General features: G+C 45.0%; 2 non-coding genes across 2 annotated transcripts; one reads left to right on the top strand and one right to left on the bottom strand.

Moving 5' to 3' along the window:
- Positions 1–3409: 3409 nt before the first annotated feature.
- On the bottom strand, positions 3410–3523 carry trnal-caa (transfer RNA leucine (anticodon CAA)). Its single transcript has 2 exons — positions 3486–3523; positions 3410–3444 (listed from the first exon to the last, which is right to left on the bottom strand). It is a non-coding gene; the product is annotated as a tRNA-Leu (tRNA).
- Positions 3524–8123: 4600 nt separating this feature from the next.
- On the top strand, positions 8124–8195 carry trnac-gca (transfer RNA cysteine (anticodon GCA)). Its single transcript has one exon. It is a non-coding gene; the product is annotated as a tRNA-Cys (tRNA).
- The last annotated feature ends 11489 nt before the right edge of the window (positions 8196–19684 follow it).

The raw sequence follows: 19684 nt of genomic DNA, 5'->3' as shown, positions 1-19684 counted from the left end.
GCAGAGGTAGTAATAGATCAAAGTTTCAGGGAGACAGTCTCCCCTAAAAGTCAGGAGACAGGTAACTAACTGGGTGACTGTCCGGAGAGGGTTGGGGAATATATAGAGAGAGCAGAGCACCCCTGTGGCCGTTCCCATCAACAATAAGTTTACTGTTTTGGATATTGTTGGTGGGGATGACCTACCAGGGACAAGTTGTAGTGGTCGTGTCTCTGGCACAGTGACTGGCCCCTTTGCTGAGAAAGGAAGGAGGGAAAAGAGGAGAGCAGTAGTGATTGGGGATTCGATAGTTAGGGGGACAGATAAGAGGTTCTGTGGGAAAGATCGAGAATCCTGGATGGTGTGTTGCCTCCCTGGTGCCAGGGTCCGTGATATCTTGGATCGAGTTCTCTGTATTCTCAGGAAAGAGGGTGAGCAGTCAGCTGTGGTCCAAGTGGGGACCAATGACATAGATAGGGGTAGGGATGACGTCCTGAAGAAGGAATATAGAGAGTTAATATAAAAGTTAAAAAGCAAGGGTGGTAATCTCAGGATTGCTGCCTGTGCCACGAGGCAGAGAGGGGAGGAACTGGAAGTCATGGCAGTTGAATGGGTGGCTGAAGAGTTGGTGCAGGGGACAGGGGTTCAGACTTCTGGAACTTTGGGATCTCTTCTGGGAAAGGTCTGACCTGTACAAAGTGGACCGGCTGCACATGAACTGGAAAGGGACCTGGCGGCCAGGTTTGTTAGAGCTGTTGGAGAGGGTTTAAATTAGTTTGGCAGGGGATGGGAATCAGAATGTGAGTGCAGAGATTAGGGTACAAGGACAAGGGCATGATGCTATGTGTTCTGAGTTGGTGAGGAAGGACAGGCAGGCGATAAAACATAAATGTAGCCACTTAGAGGGGTTGAAATGTGTCTATTTCAACGCTAGGAGTATTAAGAATAAAGGGGATGAACTCAGAGCATGGATCAGTATGTGGAGTTATGACACTGGCCGTTACTGAAACCTGGCTGGAGGAAGGACAGCATTGGCTGATGGAGGTACCGAGGTTGAGGTGTTTTCAAAGGAATAGGATGGGAGGTAGAAAGGGGGGGGGGGCGGGGGGAAGTACCATTACTGGTCAGGGATAGTTTCACGTCTATAGAAAGGGAGGACGTGTTCATTGAGTTGGTCAGGGTGGAAGTCAAAATAGGAAAGGAACAATTACGTGTGCTGGGAGTAGTCTATATGCCCCCAAATAGCCCTCGGGACACCAAGGAGCAGATAAGCAGGCAGATTTTAGAATGGTGTAGGAAATACAGGGTTGTAGTTATGGGTGATTTCAACTTCCCTCATATTGACTGACACCACCTGACTGCAAGGGGGATAGATGGGGCTGAATTTGTCAGGTGTGTTCAAGGATTCCCGATACAGTATGTGGACCGGCAGATAAGAGGAAAAGCCATACTGGGTCTACTTCCAGGTAATGAACCTGATCAGGTGGCAGAACATTTTGGTGAGAGTGACCTCAACTCCCTTAGCTTCAGCATTGCTATGGAAAAGGATAAAAACAGGCAATGGGAAAGTGCTTAACTGGGGAATGGCTAACTGAAGGGATGAGGCAGGAACGAGCAGGAGTAAATTGGAAACAGATGTTCAAAGGTGAAAGCACAGAAGTCATGTGGAGGAAGTTTAGGGAACACTTGTGCTGGGTTCAGGATAGGTTTGTCCCACTGAGGCAAGGAAAAAATGGTAGGAAAAGGGAACCGTGGCTAACAAAACATGTGAGGCAACTCGTCAAGAGAAAGAAGAAAGCATATGTTAGATATAAGAAGCAGGAAGCAGGAGAGGCTCATGAGAAATATAGGATAGCCAGGAAGGAGCTTAAGAAAGGATTAGGGAGAGCTTGAAGGGGGCATAAAAAGGCCTTGGCATCTAGGATTAAGGAAAACCCCAAGGTGTTCTATGCATATGTGAAGAGCAACGATGACAAGAATGAAGATGGGGCCGCAAAAGGATAAAGAGGTCAACATGTGCCTGGAGGCGCAGGAGGTTGGAGAGTTCCTCAATGGATACTTTGCTTCAGTATTCATTAAGCCATGTTGACTATCCTTGAGTAGACTGTACTTCTCCAAATGCTCGTAGATCCTATCCTTAAGAATCCTTTCCAATGGTTTGCAGACCACCGACGTAAGACTCTCTGGTCTATACCAGGTCACAACAGGTTTCTCTGTTACCTTTTTAAACAAGGAAACTACATTAGCCGTTTTCCAATCCTTCGGCACCTCCCCTGCAGCCAAAGAGGATTCAAAGATCATAGCTACTGCTCCAGCGAACTCTTCTCTCACGTGCCACAGCAACCTGGGGTATATCTCGTCCGAAACCGGGGATTTGTGGTTTTTAAGAAGATCCAACACTTCTTCTTCCTTAATCTCCACATTCTCCATCACACAGGCCTGTTCTATTTCGACCTCACCCTGATCAAGATCCTTTTCACTTATGAATACTGAAGCAAAGTATCCATTGAGGAACTCTCCAACCTCCTGCGCCTCCAGGCACATGTTGACCTCTTTATCAAGAGGGGATCGTTTTAAACAAGATGTGCCAACACCCTACCACTCTATGTCGGCAAGACCAAGGACTGATTGTTGTCCTCAGCAGAGGGAAAACCAGAGGTCCTTGAGCCAGTTCTCCTTGGAGGATCAGAGGTGGGGCGCGTCAGTAACTTTAAATTGTTGGTATAACTCTCTCCTCTGCTCTCTTAGGAGACTGCGGAGATTCAGCATGACATCAAAAACCTTGATGAGCTTCTATAGTTGTGTCGTAGAAAGTATATTGTCTGTCTGCAACAAGACGTGGTACAGAAATAGCATACCTTTGAAGGAAAATCTTTAAAAAGTTACTGAATCCGGCCCAGTCTATCACGGGAAAACACTCCCAAACATTAAGCAGATCCACATAAAACGATGTAATCGGAAAACAGCATCCACCGTCAGAGGTCGTCACCATCCTGCCATGCTCTTTTTGCGCTGCTGCCATCGGGTAGATGGTACAAGAGCCTCAGGACTCGCACGGCCACGTTCAAGAACAGTTACTACCCATCAGCAATCAGACCTTTGATCAACTGGTGATAATGTACGCTCACATGCCCATCCATTAAATAATCTGACAACCAATGATTTCACTTCAGAAACTTTTCTATATTGAATAGCTGAGTATGCTAGGAAGAGCTCAGCAGACCAGGCAGCATCTGTGGAAAAGCGTAAGCAGTCGGCGTTTCGGGACGAGATGCTTCACCGTGAATTGTTTTTCTGAATAAATCACTTACTCAGAATTCGGTGTACGGTGATCTGTTGCAATACGATGAACAGTGCCAAAAACATAATCTTATCCTCCAACAGTTTTTCTAATCCACCTCAAAAACCCAGGTTTTGTTTGCAGAAATTATGTCAGGAGTGGGATTCGAACCCACGACCCCAGATGGAGACCAGAACACTCCCGTTTGTCGGAAGGACTTTCATTCCTTGAGTCTGGCGCCTTAGACCACTCGGCCACCCTGACAACTTTTGACGTGTGTTTGAGAACGGAATAAATGCCTGATTTGTAAGAACAGTCATATACACTCAAACACATATATCATCCTGTCAATCGGAAATGAAATCAAGCGTGTTACAGTTTGCTCAGGTTAGGCAGCTTCTGTGGAGAGTGAAGCTGTAAAATATTACGATTCGAAGACTCGTGAGACGCGTCTCGGCAAGAATTTGAGAAGGACGTTTGTTGAGATGGATGAGAACGCTTGGAAGTCTCATTGCTTTCACATTTAGGGAAGCGGAGAAATAAACGTTTACAGACAGGACTAAATCTAAAAACTGGGTGGGAGTTGATCGCAACAATGTCAACAGAAACTGAACGCAGGAGGTTCCATTATAGCCGGCAACGCTGCTTTACAGATGCATGTTGGTAAATAAACTATAAGGCCTAATAATCTGATGATTGTGGAAGAAAGCGAAGATGTGACAAGGTTAACAAGAAAATGAGACATCGTGCGGAAAGGCCGTCCGGTCTCCTGTGTCTGTTTCATCATTCCATCATGGATGAGTTATGACAGTCAGAATGTTGTTCCGGCTTGTAGGTCAATGTTTAATCTAAGAGAGGAGACGGAAACAGGGTCTTTTGGACGTTAGAGCAGCGGCCTTTCTGAGAGATGAGACGCTTAACAGAACGTAATTCGCTCAGGTTCTCTGATCCAGTGTTAAAGGCACAGAACACATTAAAGTAAGACACGGACAAGCGGGCGGCCACCGTCTAAGTAAAAGGCTCCTCGCGGGATGTGGAAGGCGGGGATACCTCCGGAGTTCCTGATGACGACACCTGCGAGAAGTACACACAGCTGCCGCTTGTAACAATCCGCCCTGAAGCGTGATGGACTAGGACATATAGAGTGGTAGATACACCCACGGTGCAGGACACAGGGAACTGTGGGACAGTCAGGAAGAGGAAAGGATTTAAAGAGGCAGTGCAGACTATCCCTATGGCCATCACCATCAGAAACATCTGGATGCGGTTTGCTGTTGGATGACCTGGTAGGGGAAAGCCACAGCGGTCGGACCTCTGGCACTGAGTCTGGTTTTCTGACTCAAAAGGGAAGGGGAAGACAGATTCCTGGATTGTATGTTACCTCCCGGGTGCCAGGGTCCGGGACAACTTGGATCAAATCCTGAACATTTTTCAGCAGGAGCGTGAGCAGACAGCGGTCGTGGTACCAATGACATCGGAGTGACGACTTTCTGCAATGGGAATTCGGAGAGTTAGGTGCTGAGGTGGAGGTCAGGATCTTCGGGGTTGTGACAGCGACACGTGCCGCGTCCTATTGAGGTAAGGAATGGAAATATGATACAGATTAACACGTGGCTAAGGGTTTGGTATAGGAGACAGGCCATACGATTTTTCGATTACTGATCTCTTTTCTAAGGAAGCTGAGACCTGTGGATAAAGACGGTTTGTGTGTGAACTGGAAGTGTAGTAATATCTTGTCGGAAGGTTAGCTAGAGCTGCATGATGAAGCTTGAACTACATTTACAGGGGAATTGGAACCAGGGTGCCAGAACAGCTAATGCAGAAATTGTGCAGACATGTTGATAAGATCTCACACAACGTCAGGAATGCAATCATTGAGCAAGGTCCAACTGGTGGCCTGAGGTGCGTATGTTTCAGTGGTAGAAGTATCTGAGAATAAGCCGGTGAACTCACTGCTTGGATCAAAACCTGGAATCATGGTATCTGAGCCGATAATGAGACTGGGTTGCAGGAGAGTCTGGTCTGGCAGTTCAGTATTTCAGAGTTCCTTTGCTTCAAAAGTGATAGAGCGGGATGGACTAAAGAAGGAGAGTAGAGTTAATAGTCAGGGAAAATTCTCGGCTGTCTTCCGTCAGTGCAGATGCTGAATTTGACTAATCCAGGTCCCTCTCCTCCGCGGGGTCGTTTAACGCGCTCAAAGGCACGGACAGACGCGCAATGGGTGAAACCGTAAACAAGGAAAGGTATGATCACGTTAATGGGGATAGATTACTGACCACCCAATGGTCAAGAGTATTTAGACGGCCAACTTTGAGGAGATATCACAGACTATTGCAAAGGCATTACGGTTGTTAGAGTAGGTGTTTTTAACATTCCTCCCGTTGACTGTTAATTCCACACTTGTAAAGGACAAGATGGGTAGGAGATCGTCCAACATGTTCAGGATAGTTTTTTTTGTGCGCTGACGGCCCAACGAGAGCGTGCGCGATACTTGATCTGCTATGATGAAATAAATGAGACAAGACAAGCGAAAGAAGCTTGATTTAACGAACACTTTGTAAATCGTGATCACAATGCCATTGGTTTCAATATAAATATGGGAAAAAGATCGTTCTAGTCCGTGCGTTGAGATTTTTCATTGGGGAAGGTCAATTTGGACGGTATTGAAAAACATTTAGCTATTGTCGATTGAGGCAGGATGTTTTCTGGTAAGAGGGACGCGTTCAGAAATGAAAATCGGAGCGTAGAAAGCTCGTATGTGCCTGTCAGAAATAAAGATAGAGACAACAAGAGTGGATAACCTTTGTTTTCAAGAGTAATGATGTTTTGGCGCATCATTCCCTCACTGTGATTTGGCTGCTGTTTTCACATAGACCTCTGGGGGAGAGTTTGTGGTGTAGAGGACACTAAATGAGCCTAATTCGGCCGGCTTGTTATGTCTTCAAGTCATTCCAACAGATTTTTGAGGCCAAACTTTCCCTTGACGGAACCATGCTGTCTCTGGTCTACTTTATCATGTGTCTCCATTCCATGTCCCCTGAGACCTCATCCTTAATGATTGACTCCAAAATCTTCTCAATCGCTGTGGTCAGACTGAGCGGCTTAGAATCTTCCTGTCTTCTGACTCTCCATGCTTGAAGTGTGAAGTGATATTTGCAATTTTCCAGTCCTCCGGAAAAATTCTAGAACCGAGTGGTTGTTGCAAGATCATCACTATTAACCCACCATGTCTTCAGCCAGCGCTTTTTAAACTCTGGGGTGTGCAGCGTCTGGTCCCTCCAGTCTACCTTCAGACACTTGAGTTAGTCACTTACCATCTCTCCGTTCATGGTAACTTCACACACTTCATACCCCTGACACCTGGAACTTCCATCACGCGGCTGGTGTTTTCCAGACTGAAGACTGATGCAAAATACTATTTAGTTCGTCCGGTATTTCAAGGTCCCACAGCGCTACATCTCCAGCATCGCTGTCAACGATCTCGCTACTTTTGATACTTTATGTATCAGAAGAAATTTTTGGTAACTTTGCTAATATTATTAGTCAGCTTACTTTCGTACTCTATCTTTACCTTCATAATGCCTTTCCAGTACTCCAACTTCCAACTAATATTGCTCAATTGTACTTTTTATACTCAATTGCTCTTTTGCTTTTTTATATTGGTTTTGAAATCTCGTATTAAGACTTTAAGATATAGGAAAGAAGTAGGCCGTACGGCCTATTCAGTCTGCTCCGCCAGTCAATCATGGACTGATCCCAAACTTCCATCATTCTCACGACCCTGTCTCTTCACCCCATAACCTTTGAGGCCTTGGCTAATCAAGAACTCATCTATCCCTGACATAAATACACCGAGTGGCCTGGCCTCCACAGCCGCTCGTGGCACCAAATTCCATAGATTTACCACCCTCTGACTAAACAAATTTCTCCTCATCTCAGTTCTAAATGGACGTCCTTCAAACCAGAAGTCGTGCACTCGTGTCCTAGAATCCCCTACAATGGGAAATAACTTCGCCATTTCTGATCTGTTTAGACATTTTAACATTCGGCATGTTTATGATATCCGGCTTAATCTCCTGAACTCCATTGAATACAACCCAAGAGCTGCAAAATGTTCCTCATACGGTAACCCTTTCATTTCTCGAATCATTAAGGTGAATCTTCACTGAACCATCTCCAACAGCAGTATACCTTTTCTAAAATAAGAGCCTCAAATTGCACACAATACTCTACTGTGGTATCACGAGTGCCTTATAGAGCCTCAACATCACATCCCTGCTCTTATCGAGAAATTAATGCCAACGGTGCATTCGACTTCCTCAGAAACGTTTCAACTTGGACGCTAACCTTCAGGGTATCTTGCCCAAGAACTCCCAAGTCCCTTTGATCTCTGTATTTTGAATTCTCTCTCCATCCAAATAATTGTATGCACGTTTATTTTTTTCCTTCAAAATGCATGACCATACAATTTCCAACATTGTATTTCATTTTCCACTTCTTTGCCGATTCCCCTAAATGATCTAAGTCGCTCTGCAAGCTCTCTGTTTCCTCGACACTTCCCGCTCCTCACTTATGCTGCACCGGTGAATCACCACTGGTAACCGGCACCCAGACCAGTAGCGCAGGAGTTTCCTTTCAGAAAACTATACTGTCTTTGTCCTGTCTTGTCATGTGCCTGCAGGTACTCCGTGATCTCATCCCTAACATCGATTCTGACAACTTCCCAACCACTGATAACTGGCTAACAGGCCTTTTTAAATAGTGAAATAACGTTTGCAATTTTTCTGTCATCCGGTACGCCAGAATCTATGGATTCTTGAAAGATTATTGTTAATGCCTCCACAATCTGTAGCATTAAAAATGTGGGGGTATAACTCAGTGGTAAAGCATTTGACTGCAGATCAAAAGGTCCCTGGTTCAAATCCAGGTGCCCCCTTCAAAAATAAACAAAAGTGACCACAGCGATGATATAGAATGTAATTTCATTTATTGAAGATTAATTGCACTAATGTGAGGTGCTAAATTTTGCTTGGACTGATCAAAATAGTCCACACATGGTAAATGGTACGGCACTGAGGAATGCAGTAGAACAAAGTGATCTAGGAATAATGATGCATGGTTCCCTGAAGGTGGAATCTCATGTAGATAGGTTGGTGAAGAAAGCTTTTTCTATGCTGGCCTTTATAAATTAGAGAATTGAGCATATTGAGAATTGGGAAGTAATGTTAAAATTGTACAAGACATTGGTGAGGCCAAATTTGGAGTATTGTGTACAGTTCTGGTCACCGAATTATAGGAAAGATGTCAACAAAATAGAGAGAGTACAAAGGGGATTTACTAGAATGTTAGCTGGGTTTCAGCGCCTAAGTTACCGAGAAAGGTTGAACAAGTTAGGTCTTTATTTGTTGGAGCGTAGAAGGTTGAGGGAGGCCTTGATAGAGGTATTTAAAATTATGAGGGGGATAGATAGAGTTGACGTGGATGGGCTTTTTCCATTGAGAGTAGGGGAGATTCAACCAAGAGGACATGAGGAGAGTTAAGCGGCAAAAGTTTAGGGGTAACACGAGGGGGATCTTCTTTACTCAAAGAGTGGCAACTGTGTAGATCGTGCTTCCAGTAGAAGTGGTAGAGGCAGGTTCGATATTGTCCTCTAAAAAAATGGATAGGTATATGGACAGGAAAGGAGTGGAGGGTTATTGGCTGAGTGCAGGTCGTTGGGACGAGGTGAGAGTAGCCGTTCGGCACGGATTAGAAGGGCCCGGATGGCATGTTCCCGTGCTGTAATTGTTATATGGTTATTCTCTCCCGCTACTTTCGTCAGAACCTGAGGGTGCATTCCATCAGGTCCAGGAGATATTTCGACCCTCAGAGCAGGTAGCTTCCTGAGCACCTTCTCAGTCGTAATTTTTCCTGCACAAACTTCACTTCCCTGGCGCTCCTGAATGTCCGGTATGGTGCAGACGTCTTCCACTGAGAACACTGATGCAAAATACGCATTCAATTCCTCTGTCATCTCTGCATCTCTCATTGCAATATCTCCCGCGTCATTTTCTATTTATCCAATATCGACCCTCGAATCTCTTTTACCCTTAATGTACTTAAAACAGATTAGTATCTTCATTGATATTAGTCGCCAGCTTCCTCTTGTAATTCATCGTTTCCTTCCAAATGACCTTCTTTGTTTACTTCCGCAGGTTCTTAAAAGCTCCCCAATGTTTTATCTTTCCAATAGCTGTGGCTTCCTTTTATGCCCCCTCTTTTGCTTTTACTTCGGCTCTGACTTCACTTGTCAGCCACGGTAGTGTCATTTCTCCCTTTGAAAATGTATCCTTATTTTTCTTTCCTGCAAATGTCCCGTTCCAGTCAACTTCGGCCTGTTCCCCTCCCCCCCCCCCCCCCATGCCATTGTAATTTCCTTTATTCCACTGACATACCGACACATTGGATTTTATTTTTCCCTCTCAAATATCAATATGAACTTGATAATAATGTGATCTCTGTTCCCTCAGGGTCCTTTAACCTTCAGCTCTCTTACCAGTTCCGATCATTGCACAACACCCAAACCAGCACAGCCGATCCGCTAGTGGGCTGAACAACAAGCTGTTGTAAAAAGCCATCCCTTAAACATTCTGCAAATTCTCTCTCTTGTGGTCCAGCACTGACGTGCTTTTCCCAATCCGCTTTCATGTTAATATTTCCGATGATTATCATGACATTGCCTTTCTGACGCGCATCTTCTATCTCCTGCTGTAATTGGTAAACCAACAGGCTGTTTGGAGGCCTGTATATAACTGCCATTAGTGTCCCTTTACTCTTGCCATTTCTTAACTCAACCCGTGGAGACCCTACACCTTCCAATCCTATGTCACCTCTTTCCAATGATTAAATATTATTTCTTATACACAGAGCCACAGCACCCCTTCTGCCTACTAACCTATCTTTCCGATATACCGTATATCCTTGGATGTTTAGTTCCCGATGTCAACCATCCCTTAGCCAAGTTTCAGAGATAGCCACAACGTCATGTTTGCCAATCTGCAGCTGAGTTTTCAGATAGTCCATTTTATTCCTTATGCTGCGTGCACTCATCCTACTTAACGTCGACCTGTTCAAGCATATCAGCCTGTTCTAGTTTGCTCACATTTGTCAAGGTCTTTCTTAATCGTGAATACTGAGAGAAAGTATTCATTCAGGACCTTTCCTACCTCTCCGATACCAGGCCCATGAGTCCTCTGTTATTCCTGATCGGTCCTGTCGTGACAAACTTAATCCTTCAGTTCCCACATACGTGGAAAACGCCTTGGGTATTTACTTTCTTTCCTAGCAATATGTTAACCCTGTCTGATCGTAGATTCCATGCTCTCTAACTGTAGGAATGCGTTGCCCAGCGCATCTGTGCCGCCGGCTCTCCACACTCACCCGGCCAAGCACTGCCGCTTTCTGAGATCGGTTCTCTGCTGACCAAAACAATCCCGTCAATAAAGGGACAGCGGTTGCACTGAGGAACGTTCTCCTCACCTCTCTCTGTTTCACCTTTCAGTAACGAGGTCTGGTTCGTTGCCACTGGCGAAATGGATTGCCCACTCATGTGAGGTCGAGCCCTGGATCGCCCGCCTTGCTTCGTATCAATCACCGCTTTCGGTACGCTCTCCACAAACAACGTGTTCCCATATCGCTATTCAGTAATCACAGCAATGGCCTGTTCACCCAGCCTAGCCGCGGCACCCTGTAACCAACACGTGACGGATCATCACCCACTCTCACAGTAACCGCAATGTGGCTAGATTATAGACAATAGACAATAGGTGCAGAAGAAGACCATTCGGCCCTTCGAGCCTGCACCGCCATTCTGAGATCATGGCATTTCATCTACTATCAATACCCGGTTCCTGCCTTGTACCCATATCGCTTGATTCCCCTATCCATAAGATACCTATTTAGCTCCTTCTTGAAAGCATCCAGAGAATTGGCCTCCACTACCTTCCGAGGCAGTGCATTCCAGACCCCCAAAACTCTCTGGGAGAAGGTGTTTTGCCTTCACTCAGTCCTAAATGACCTACCCCTTATTCTCAAACCATGCCCTCTGGTACTGGACTCTCCCAGCATCTGGAACATATTTCCTGCCTCTATCTTGTCCAATCCCTTAATAATCTTATAAGTTGCAATCAGATCCCCTCTTAATCTCCTTAATTCCAGCATGTACAAGCCCAGTCTCTCTAATCTCTCTGCGTAAGACAGTCCGGACTTCCCAGGAATTAACCTCTTGAATCTCTGCTGCACTTCCTGTATAGCCAGGATGTCCTTCCTTAACCCTGGAGACCAAAACTGTACACAATACTCCAGGTGTGGTCTCACCAGGGCGATGTACAACTGCAAAAGGATTTCCTTGCTCTTGTACTCAATTCCCTTTGTAATAAAGGCCAACATTCCATTAGCCTTCTTCACTGCCTGCTGCACTTGCTCATTCACCCTCAGTGACTGATGAACAAGGACTCCAAGATCTCTTTGTATTTCTCCCTTACCTAACTATACACCGCTCAGATAATAATCTGCCTTCCTGCTCTTCCTCCCAATGTGGATAACCTCACACTTATTCACATTAAACTTCATCTGCCAAGTATCTGCCCACTCACTCAGCCTATCCAAGTCACCCTGAATTCTCCTAACATCCTCATCACATGTCACACTGCCACCAAGCTTAGTATCATCAGTAAACTTGCTGATGTTATTCTCAATGCCTTCATCTAAATCATTGATGTAAATCGTAAACAGCTGTGGTCCCAATACCGAGCCCTGTGGCACCCCACTAGTCACCAACTGCCATTCCGAGAAACACCCATTCACCGTTACCCTTTGCTTTCTATCTGCCAACCAGTTTTCTATCCATGTCAATATCTTCCCCCCAATGCCATGAGCTCTTATTTTACCCAACAATCTCCTATGTGGGACCTTATTAAATGCCTTCTGAAAATCGAGGTACACTACATCCACTGGATCTCCCTTGTCTACCTTCCTGGTTACATACTCGAAAACCTCCAATAGATTAATCAAGCATGATTTGCCCTTGGTAAATCCATGCCGGCTCGGCCCAATCCTATCACTGCTATCTAGATATGCCACTACCTCATCTTTAATAATGGACTCTAGCAACTTACCCACTACTAATGTTAGGCTGACAGGACGATAGTTCTCTATTTTCTCCCCGCCTCCTTTCTTAAAAAGTGGGATAACATTAGCCATTCTCCAATCTTCAGGAACTGATCCTGAATCTAAGGAACATTGGAAAATGATTACCAATGCATCCGCAGTTTCCTGGCCACCTCCTTTAGTATCCTAGGAAGTAGACCATCTGGACTTGCCTATTTGTCAGCCTTCAGTCCCATCAGTCTACTCATCACCGTTTCCTCCCAAATGTCAATCTGTTTCATTTCCTCTGTTACCCTATGTCCTTGGCCCATCCATACATCTGGGAGATTGCTTGTCTCTTCCCTGAAGACAGATCTAAAGTACTTATTAAACTCTTCTGCCTTTTCTCTGTTTCCCGTAACAATTTCACCCAATTCATTCTTCAAGGGCCCAACATTGTTCTTAACTATCTTCTTTCTCTTCACATACCTAAAAAAGCTTTTGCTATTCTCCTTTATATTCCTGGCTAGCTTGCGTTCATACCTCATTTTTTCTGCCCGTATTGCATTTTTAGTTAAGTTCTGTTCTTCCTTAAAAATTTCCCAATCATCTGTCCTCCCACTTACCTTAGTTATGTCATATTTCCTTTTTTTTTCAATGCTATTCAATCTCTGACTTCCTTTGTCAACCACTGTGGCCCCTTTCCCCCCATTGAATCCTTCATTCTCCGGGGGATGAACTGATTCTGATTATTCCCAAGAATGCCTGCCATTGCTGTTCCACTGTCGTTTCTGCTAGGATATCCGTCCAGTTTACTTTGGCCAGCTCCTCCCACATGGCTTCATAGTTTCCCCTGTTCAACTGCAACACTGACACCTCCGATAAGCCCTTACCCTTCTCAAATTGCAGATAAAATCTTATCATATTATGGTCACCACCTCCTAATGGTCCCTTTACTTCAAGATCGCTTATCAAATCCTGTTCATTCCACAAGACTAAATCCAGAATAGCCTTGTCCCTGGTCGGCTCTCGTACAAGCTGTTCCAAGAATGCATCCCGTAGGCACTCTACAAACTCCCTATCCTGTGGTCCAGCACCAACCTGGTTCTCTCAGTTCACCTGCATGCTAAAATCCCCCATAACTACTGCGACATTACCTTTACCACATGCCAATGTTAACTCCCTATTCAACATGCACCCAATATCTATGCTACTGTTTGGTGGCCTGTAGACAACACTCATTAGGGTCTTTTTGCCCTTATTGTTCCTCAGTTCTATCCACACAGTCTCTACTTCTCCTGATCCTATGTCCCCTCTTGCAAAGGACTGAATCTCATTCCTCACCAAAAGGACCACCCCACCCCCTCTGCCCACATTCCTGTCCCTACGATAGGACGTATACCCTTGTACATTCATTTCCCAGGTCTGATCTCCCTGCAGCCATGTCTCTGTTATCCCAACAACATCATAGTTACCCATTCGCACTTGAGCTTCAAGCTCATCCGCCTTATTTCTGACACTTCGTGCATTCAGATATAGAGTTTTTAGCCCATTTCTCCTCTCTCTGTTTAAATCGCTGCCTATTGTGCATAACCCAGGTCCCCGAACTCCCTTCGGGCTATATGCCCCTTGAATTTTGTTGTCCTTTCTAAATTTACTTATTCTTTCAGCACTTTTAGCTCCATGTTCCGTCAGACCATCCCTCGGTACATGTGTCCTCCTTATCACTTGTTCCGCCTCACCTTACTCTACTACACACTTAATGTTCCAGGACCGTGTAGTCCCCACCTGTCCTTAGTTCATCATCTCGCTATCCTCTCTCGCATTCTGGATCCCTGACCCTGCAAACTTAGTTTAAACCCCCCGAGAAGCACTAGCAAACTCTCCTCAGTTCTCGGACTTCCGGCCACCATGGTCCTCCACTGACCCAGGAACATCTGACCACTTTGATAAGGGAAGCAGCCCTGAGAATACTGTGCCCATGTCGGGAACAGACAGATGTGTCCTGCCCCGGGGTATTTTGCATTCCTGGTGCAAGAGTGAGATCCAGAACACATTATAAACCCCGGGCCACGCAGGTTGACGCTTGGGGGTTTAAGGGATGTCTGTGTCTCCTCGGGGAAAGCACTGGGGAAGATGGAGGTCACAGGTCACTTCTGTCTCACCGCCCGGGTTGTCGGCGCTGGAGCATCGTCTAATACAGAGATGTACACTGATTTGACGTGGTGTACAGATTCAGCAGTGTGTTGTCCAATACAGGGGTGCACACTTATTTGGGGATGTGTATATATTTAGTGGTGTATAAGCCAATACCGGGATGTTTAACGATCTCGGGCTTCTCACAGATTTGTAATTTTTATCGATTTGCAGTTGCGACGCATCTCAAGGTTGTTTCATTTATAGATACTTTTTAAATAAATGCACTTTGAACTTTCAACAGTAATCTTGTTATTCTGTGCTGCAACCTGCTATTTTCTGAACCGTTTGAAATTACTCTTGCTCCACGTATGGTACGCCTGGATTTGGAGTTGCACACGCATTCTGGGCCGCATGCCGATTTTGGGTGAGTTGGCGAATCAGGATTTGTAGACGAATAAGTTTTGGTTTTCATGTGGATTTTTAACGACTAGGCTGCCATTTTGTGAACTGGTTGAAATGGTCTCTGCTTTGGGATAATCTAATGTGCATGTGGACATGCCAGTGGGTTTGTGGTTCACACTGTTTTGGGGACTTTGCAGACAGGGCTGACTTCACTAATATGGGGTTCACACGGTTTTGGGAATGCACATGAATCTGGGGATGTGGCATTTAGGGATCTGTTCTCGAATTTAGGGTCCACACGTATGTTACGAATTTAGGCATGCCTTGTCGAATATGGGGGGAGGGGCACACGTATTTATTGTTAAACTGAGAGTTGCGACTCTCGGCCGATTTACAGTTCAAATCGTATTTTGGGGTACATGGGAATTGTAATGTCGAAACAGCCATTTTGAACGGTTTGAAATGATTCTTGCTCTGGAAAAATTTAATATATGTGGTGTGTCAGCGTATTTGAAGAGCTCACTGATTTGCTGATATGCGCAGAATCCGGGGTATGTTTTCAAAGATGGGCGTGCACATGTGTTTAGAATCCATATAGATTTGGCTGTGTTTGGCGTAAGAATATTTGCCTGCGTGCAGATTGTTCATGACGAGGATGCCATTTTCTCAACTGTCTGAAGTGATTCTTGCTCTGGGAAAGTCTGATGTGCATGTGGGAGTTTCAGCAGTTTTGGGGTGCGCACTGAATGCAGATTGCGCATATTTAGTTTATGTCGGCGAAAATGGGAGAGCACACGTTCTTCGGGACGTCATGAATCCGGGGATACGCACGGATTTTGGTGAGTTCTCGAAAATAGGTTTGCAGACGCATTTGCACCCGTGCTTTGATTTAGGGGTGTGTGCTCCAATATTGGGGCTGCGGATCTATTTGGGGATTGAGCAGATTTAGGGGTGTGTCGACGAATATGGGAGTTGCCAAGTTTTTGTGGGTATGTATGATGATTCAGAAGGATCTGGCTGTGTCGGACCTTGGGATGCGTGCGGATAATTTAATGTCCAGGTCGCCATTTTGAGTTTGCAGTGAATCTTCGTCGGGATAATTTAATGTGCATATGGGAATATGCGCAGATATGGGGGGTGCACGTGGATTTCAGTGATGTGCGCATTTTTAAGGGGGCATTTTAAATACGAGGGTGCACACGAATTTGTGTGGCAACCAGATCTGGGTGTGTAGGCCGATCTGCAAACGGATTTTAGGAGCCGTGAGAGCTTTTATTGCCGGGACAGCCATTTTCTGCTCTGGACCAGATCTCTGTAACAGCTGGCTCACTACGTTACGTATTATTCCAGGTTCGAAGTACGTCTGTCTTAAGTGTTACACACCTTTTGTGACATAAACTGACCTCGGCCTCGGAGCCACCGGGATAATTAACTGGGTCCAGTCTGGCCTTCAGTTTGGCGTTCCTTTTCCTCGTCTGTGCCTTTTATTCAATGCTACTTGATCACCTGTGGTTCTAGTTCCTACTCCATCGCCCATCCCCCAACAGCAGGCATGCGCATACTACATGTTAATGCCAGGGCAGCTGCATCAAACTCCCCAGTTAGAATATTAAATCTCTTTCAGTACATGTATAGAACACGTGCTCCTTACACCAGTCGTACCAAATGCTGGAAGAGAGTCCAATAACGTGTGTATACGATGACCTCCAGCACAAATCGTTAGCCACGCATTTACCTGTACTTCCTTAGCATCTCTTCCCTCGTCAGATCACTAATCCGCAGTTGCTAGTTCTTAAGCCATGAGCCTTCGGAACCACTAAATTAACTTATTTGGAAATGTTGGGGGATCTATAGGCTTGCATAGCACGACTCCCCTGTTCCTCCACACTGCGAACAAATCTACAATATGTACTCTGTAATTCAGTTTAAAATTTTATTGTGTATGAACTTTTTATTGTGATGAAATTCTACGCTATCCACAATATCACATAGGTGTCATTGATTCATTTAGAGATAAAGCGAAGAATAATGAGCCACGGCGCCCAGTAACCTCAATTTTACCACAGCATAATCGCTAGGTTGTTTTTTGTTTTGTTTACCTTGTGAGAATACTCAATAATATCACGGAGAGGACATACAAATTCTTTCCAGAAAAAAAACCCGGAATGAACTCCGATTTCATTGCCCTGAGCTGGAATCGTCTGATTCTAACTGCTATGCTACGTGGAGCCCCAAACTGCAAGTTACCAAACCACATATCCACTTCTTCTCTCAGGTCATTTACAAATATCAGAAAAAGCATGGTTACAGAACAGAGCTTTTGCAAACGCGACATCAACTGCCAGCCCCATACTGACCGTGCCTCCCGACGTTCTGGATCGAAATATTGTGGGGGCTCTTGTCAAACGCCTCACTCAATTCCATACACAGATCATCCATCTCCTTAATATGTTTTGTCACTCTCTCAGAAAATCATTCAGGTGCGTCAGGTATGACCTTCCCCTCACAAAGCCATTTGATTGCCTGTGATTCTGCTTCTCCAATTATTTGTCAAATCTATCGTGAAGTATCCCCTTCAAACGTTTAGCCTCCATAAATGGCAATAGTCACTGTTTTACAATTCCCAGGGTTATCCTTACTACTTATTACCCGTCTTAACCAAGCTTATATTTCGAGTTTATACTTCGATCTTACCGCTCACGATTAAAATTAATAAACATCATGGACCAGCTCAATTCAGATTTCTCTGGAGAATGTAATATCTGAATACAAACTGCCGCTACTCCCAACATCTTTCTAATTGTATAAATAATTTATCCCCGATCCTGTTTGTTTAAAGAGACCCTCCAATTTCCCAGTTGCGTCAATTCAAAATTAGCTGAACCTTTGTTCCATTAATCATCAAGTTTCTGTTTCTATCACACTGTCCTTTTCAACCATTCTTTGCTTGTTCTTTGTCCAAGGTCAGTTCTGCGTTGACATAGTCGAATATCTCGTTGACACTGACTGAGGTTCGACCAGTCACAAGCAAGAGACAATCTGCAGACTCTAGAATTCCAAAATGCTGACGGAGCTCTGCAAGCCAGCCAGCAGCTTTTCCTCTCTCTCCAATTCTGCTGCCTGAGCTGAAGTCTTTCGTCAGCACTTTGTGTCGGATTAGATCAGATCAGTTCCCATTTCGCTTCGCTGTGTCTTCTGTTCTTGGGTTCACAGCATCGTCTCGTCCACCTAACACCGCTCCTCCACCTTCCCTTTGAAAGCTAGCATTCTGTTACTGGAAATTAGTTCAAACCGGAAAACAGAAGGAAAAGCTACAGGTAGGGACAGAGGAGAACATTAGCGTGAAGTAAAGGACGGGTAATGATGGGAGCAGGAGTGGTTAATATCGACGGATGTATACTCCATATCAAGCTGTTTTGTCAGAATCGGGAAGAAGGGTTGACAGGTTCGTCTCAAGGCACAACTTAAGCGGGACGAGGGTGAGATGCAAAGGGGATTTTGCTGGGATGCTGAGTCTAGTGGTGACGTCGCGATCGACTGTATATATTTGTTGTATAACTGTAAGGCAACACACACAAAATGTTGGAGCAACTCAGCAGATGGATGGCAACGTTGGAAAAGAGTAAACATTCAACTATTCGGGCCGACAACCTTTATGATTGTGTGTGTGTTGTTCTGTATTTCGAGCATCGACAGATTTTCTCCAGCTTTGTTTGAAACTCTGTTCATCATATTATTTCCGATTATTACGAGTGGGAGTACAGAATAGCAGCGTGAAGGCAGCTGAATTGTACTACTGCATAGCATTTATTTCTATATTTTAATGATTTTCAAAATCCGTTTCAGTGGGTACTTCACCACATTCTTAAGATCCTCTCGGAATTTGCTCTGTGTCAGGGCGTAAATACACGTGTTGGTGCAGGAACTGAGGATCTTTAACATTCCTGATGTCTCCTCTATAATGTAAACGGGATTCATGACAGAATAATAAACAAAACTCTTTGAAATCCGTTGATAGATGAAAAACACCAAACGTGTTCCCCACAACAATATGAAACTACCCGTTATGCTGAAGAGCAAAACGATGGAATTCCGTCGGTTCTCCATCTCCCGGTCCTTGTCATTCTCTCGACCTTTTTGTCCCCGGATCCTCCTGCGGGCTCGACTGACCACCAGAATCCGTCTGGCTGTCAGAATATTGAAAAACAAAATCAGAAAGAATGGGACACAAGGGGTAAAAGTGCGGTGAAACATCTCAAATACCACCCATGAGGGAGAGTTTCTGTAGCTCGGTGTAAGAATACAATACCAGGGGATACCATCAATTATTATCGTAGGCTCGTATACAAAGCCCCAGGGAACACACTCCAAACAGGCCAGCACACTCTCTGTCCAGATAACCACAGCCGCCGTTCTCTCGGTGCAATATTTTGTTTTCAGCTTCTCACAGCAAATAGCCACAAATCTATCGATGGTGAAAGAGACAGTCATCCAGACAGAGGCAGTAGTGCTCGCATGAATCAGCCATCTAGCGATACTGCACACAGGAGTGATGAACAGGAATGATCGGCGAAAATAAAGCCAAGCAGTCCACATCAGGAGCGGTAGCGAAATAACGACCAGGAGATCGGCCGCTGCCATTCCCACCAGATAGAGAGTTACACATCTGGAGAGACCGCACTTATCCCGGGACAGGATCACAATCGTCATCAAGTTCGCTGAAGGGAGAGGGGAAATAGGAAATTGAAAAAATACTGA

This window comes from Hemitrygon akajei, unplaced genomic scaffold (assembly GCF_048418815.1).
Source record: "Hemitrygon akajei unplaced genomic scaffold, sHemAka1.3 Scf000160, whole genome shotgun sequence".
Lineage (NCBI taxonomy): Eukaryota > Metazoa > Chordata > Chondrichthyes > Myliobatiformes > Dasyatidae > Hemitrygon > Hemitrygon akajei.
Note: the sequence above shows the minus strand (reverse complement) of the source record. Positions and strands in the feature narration are given on the sequence as shown.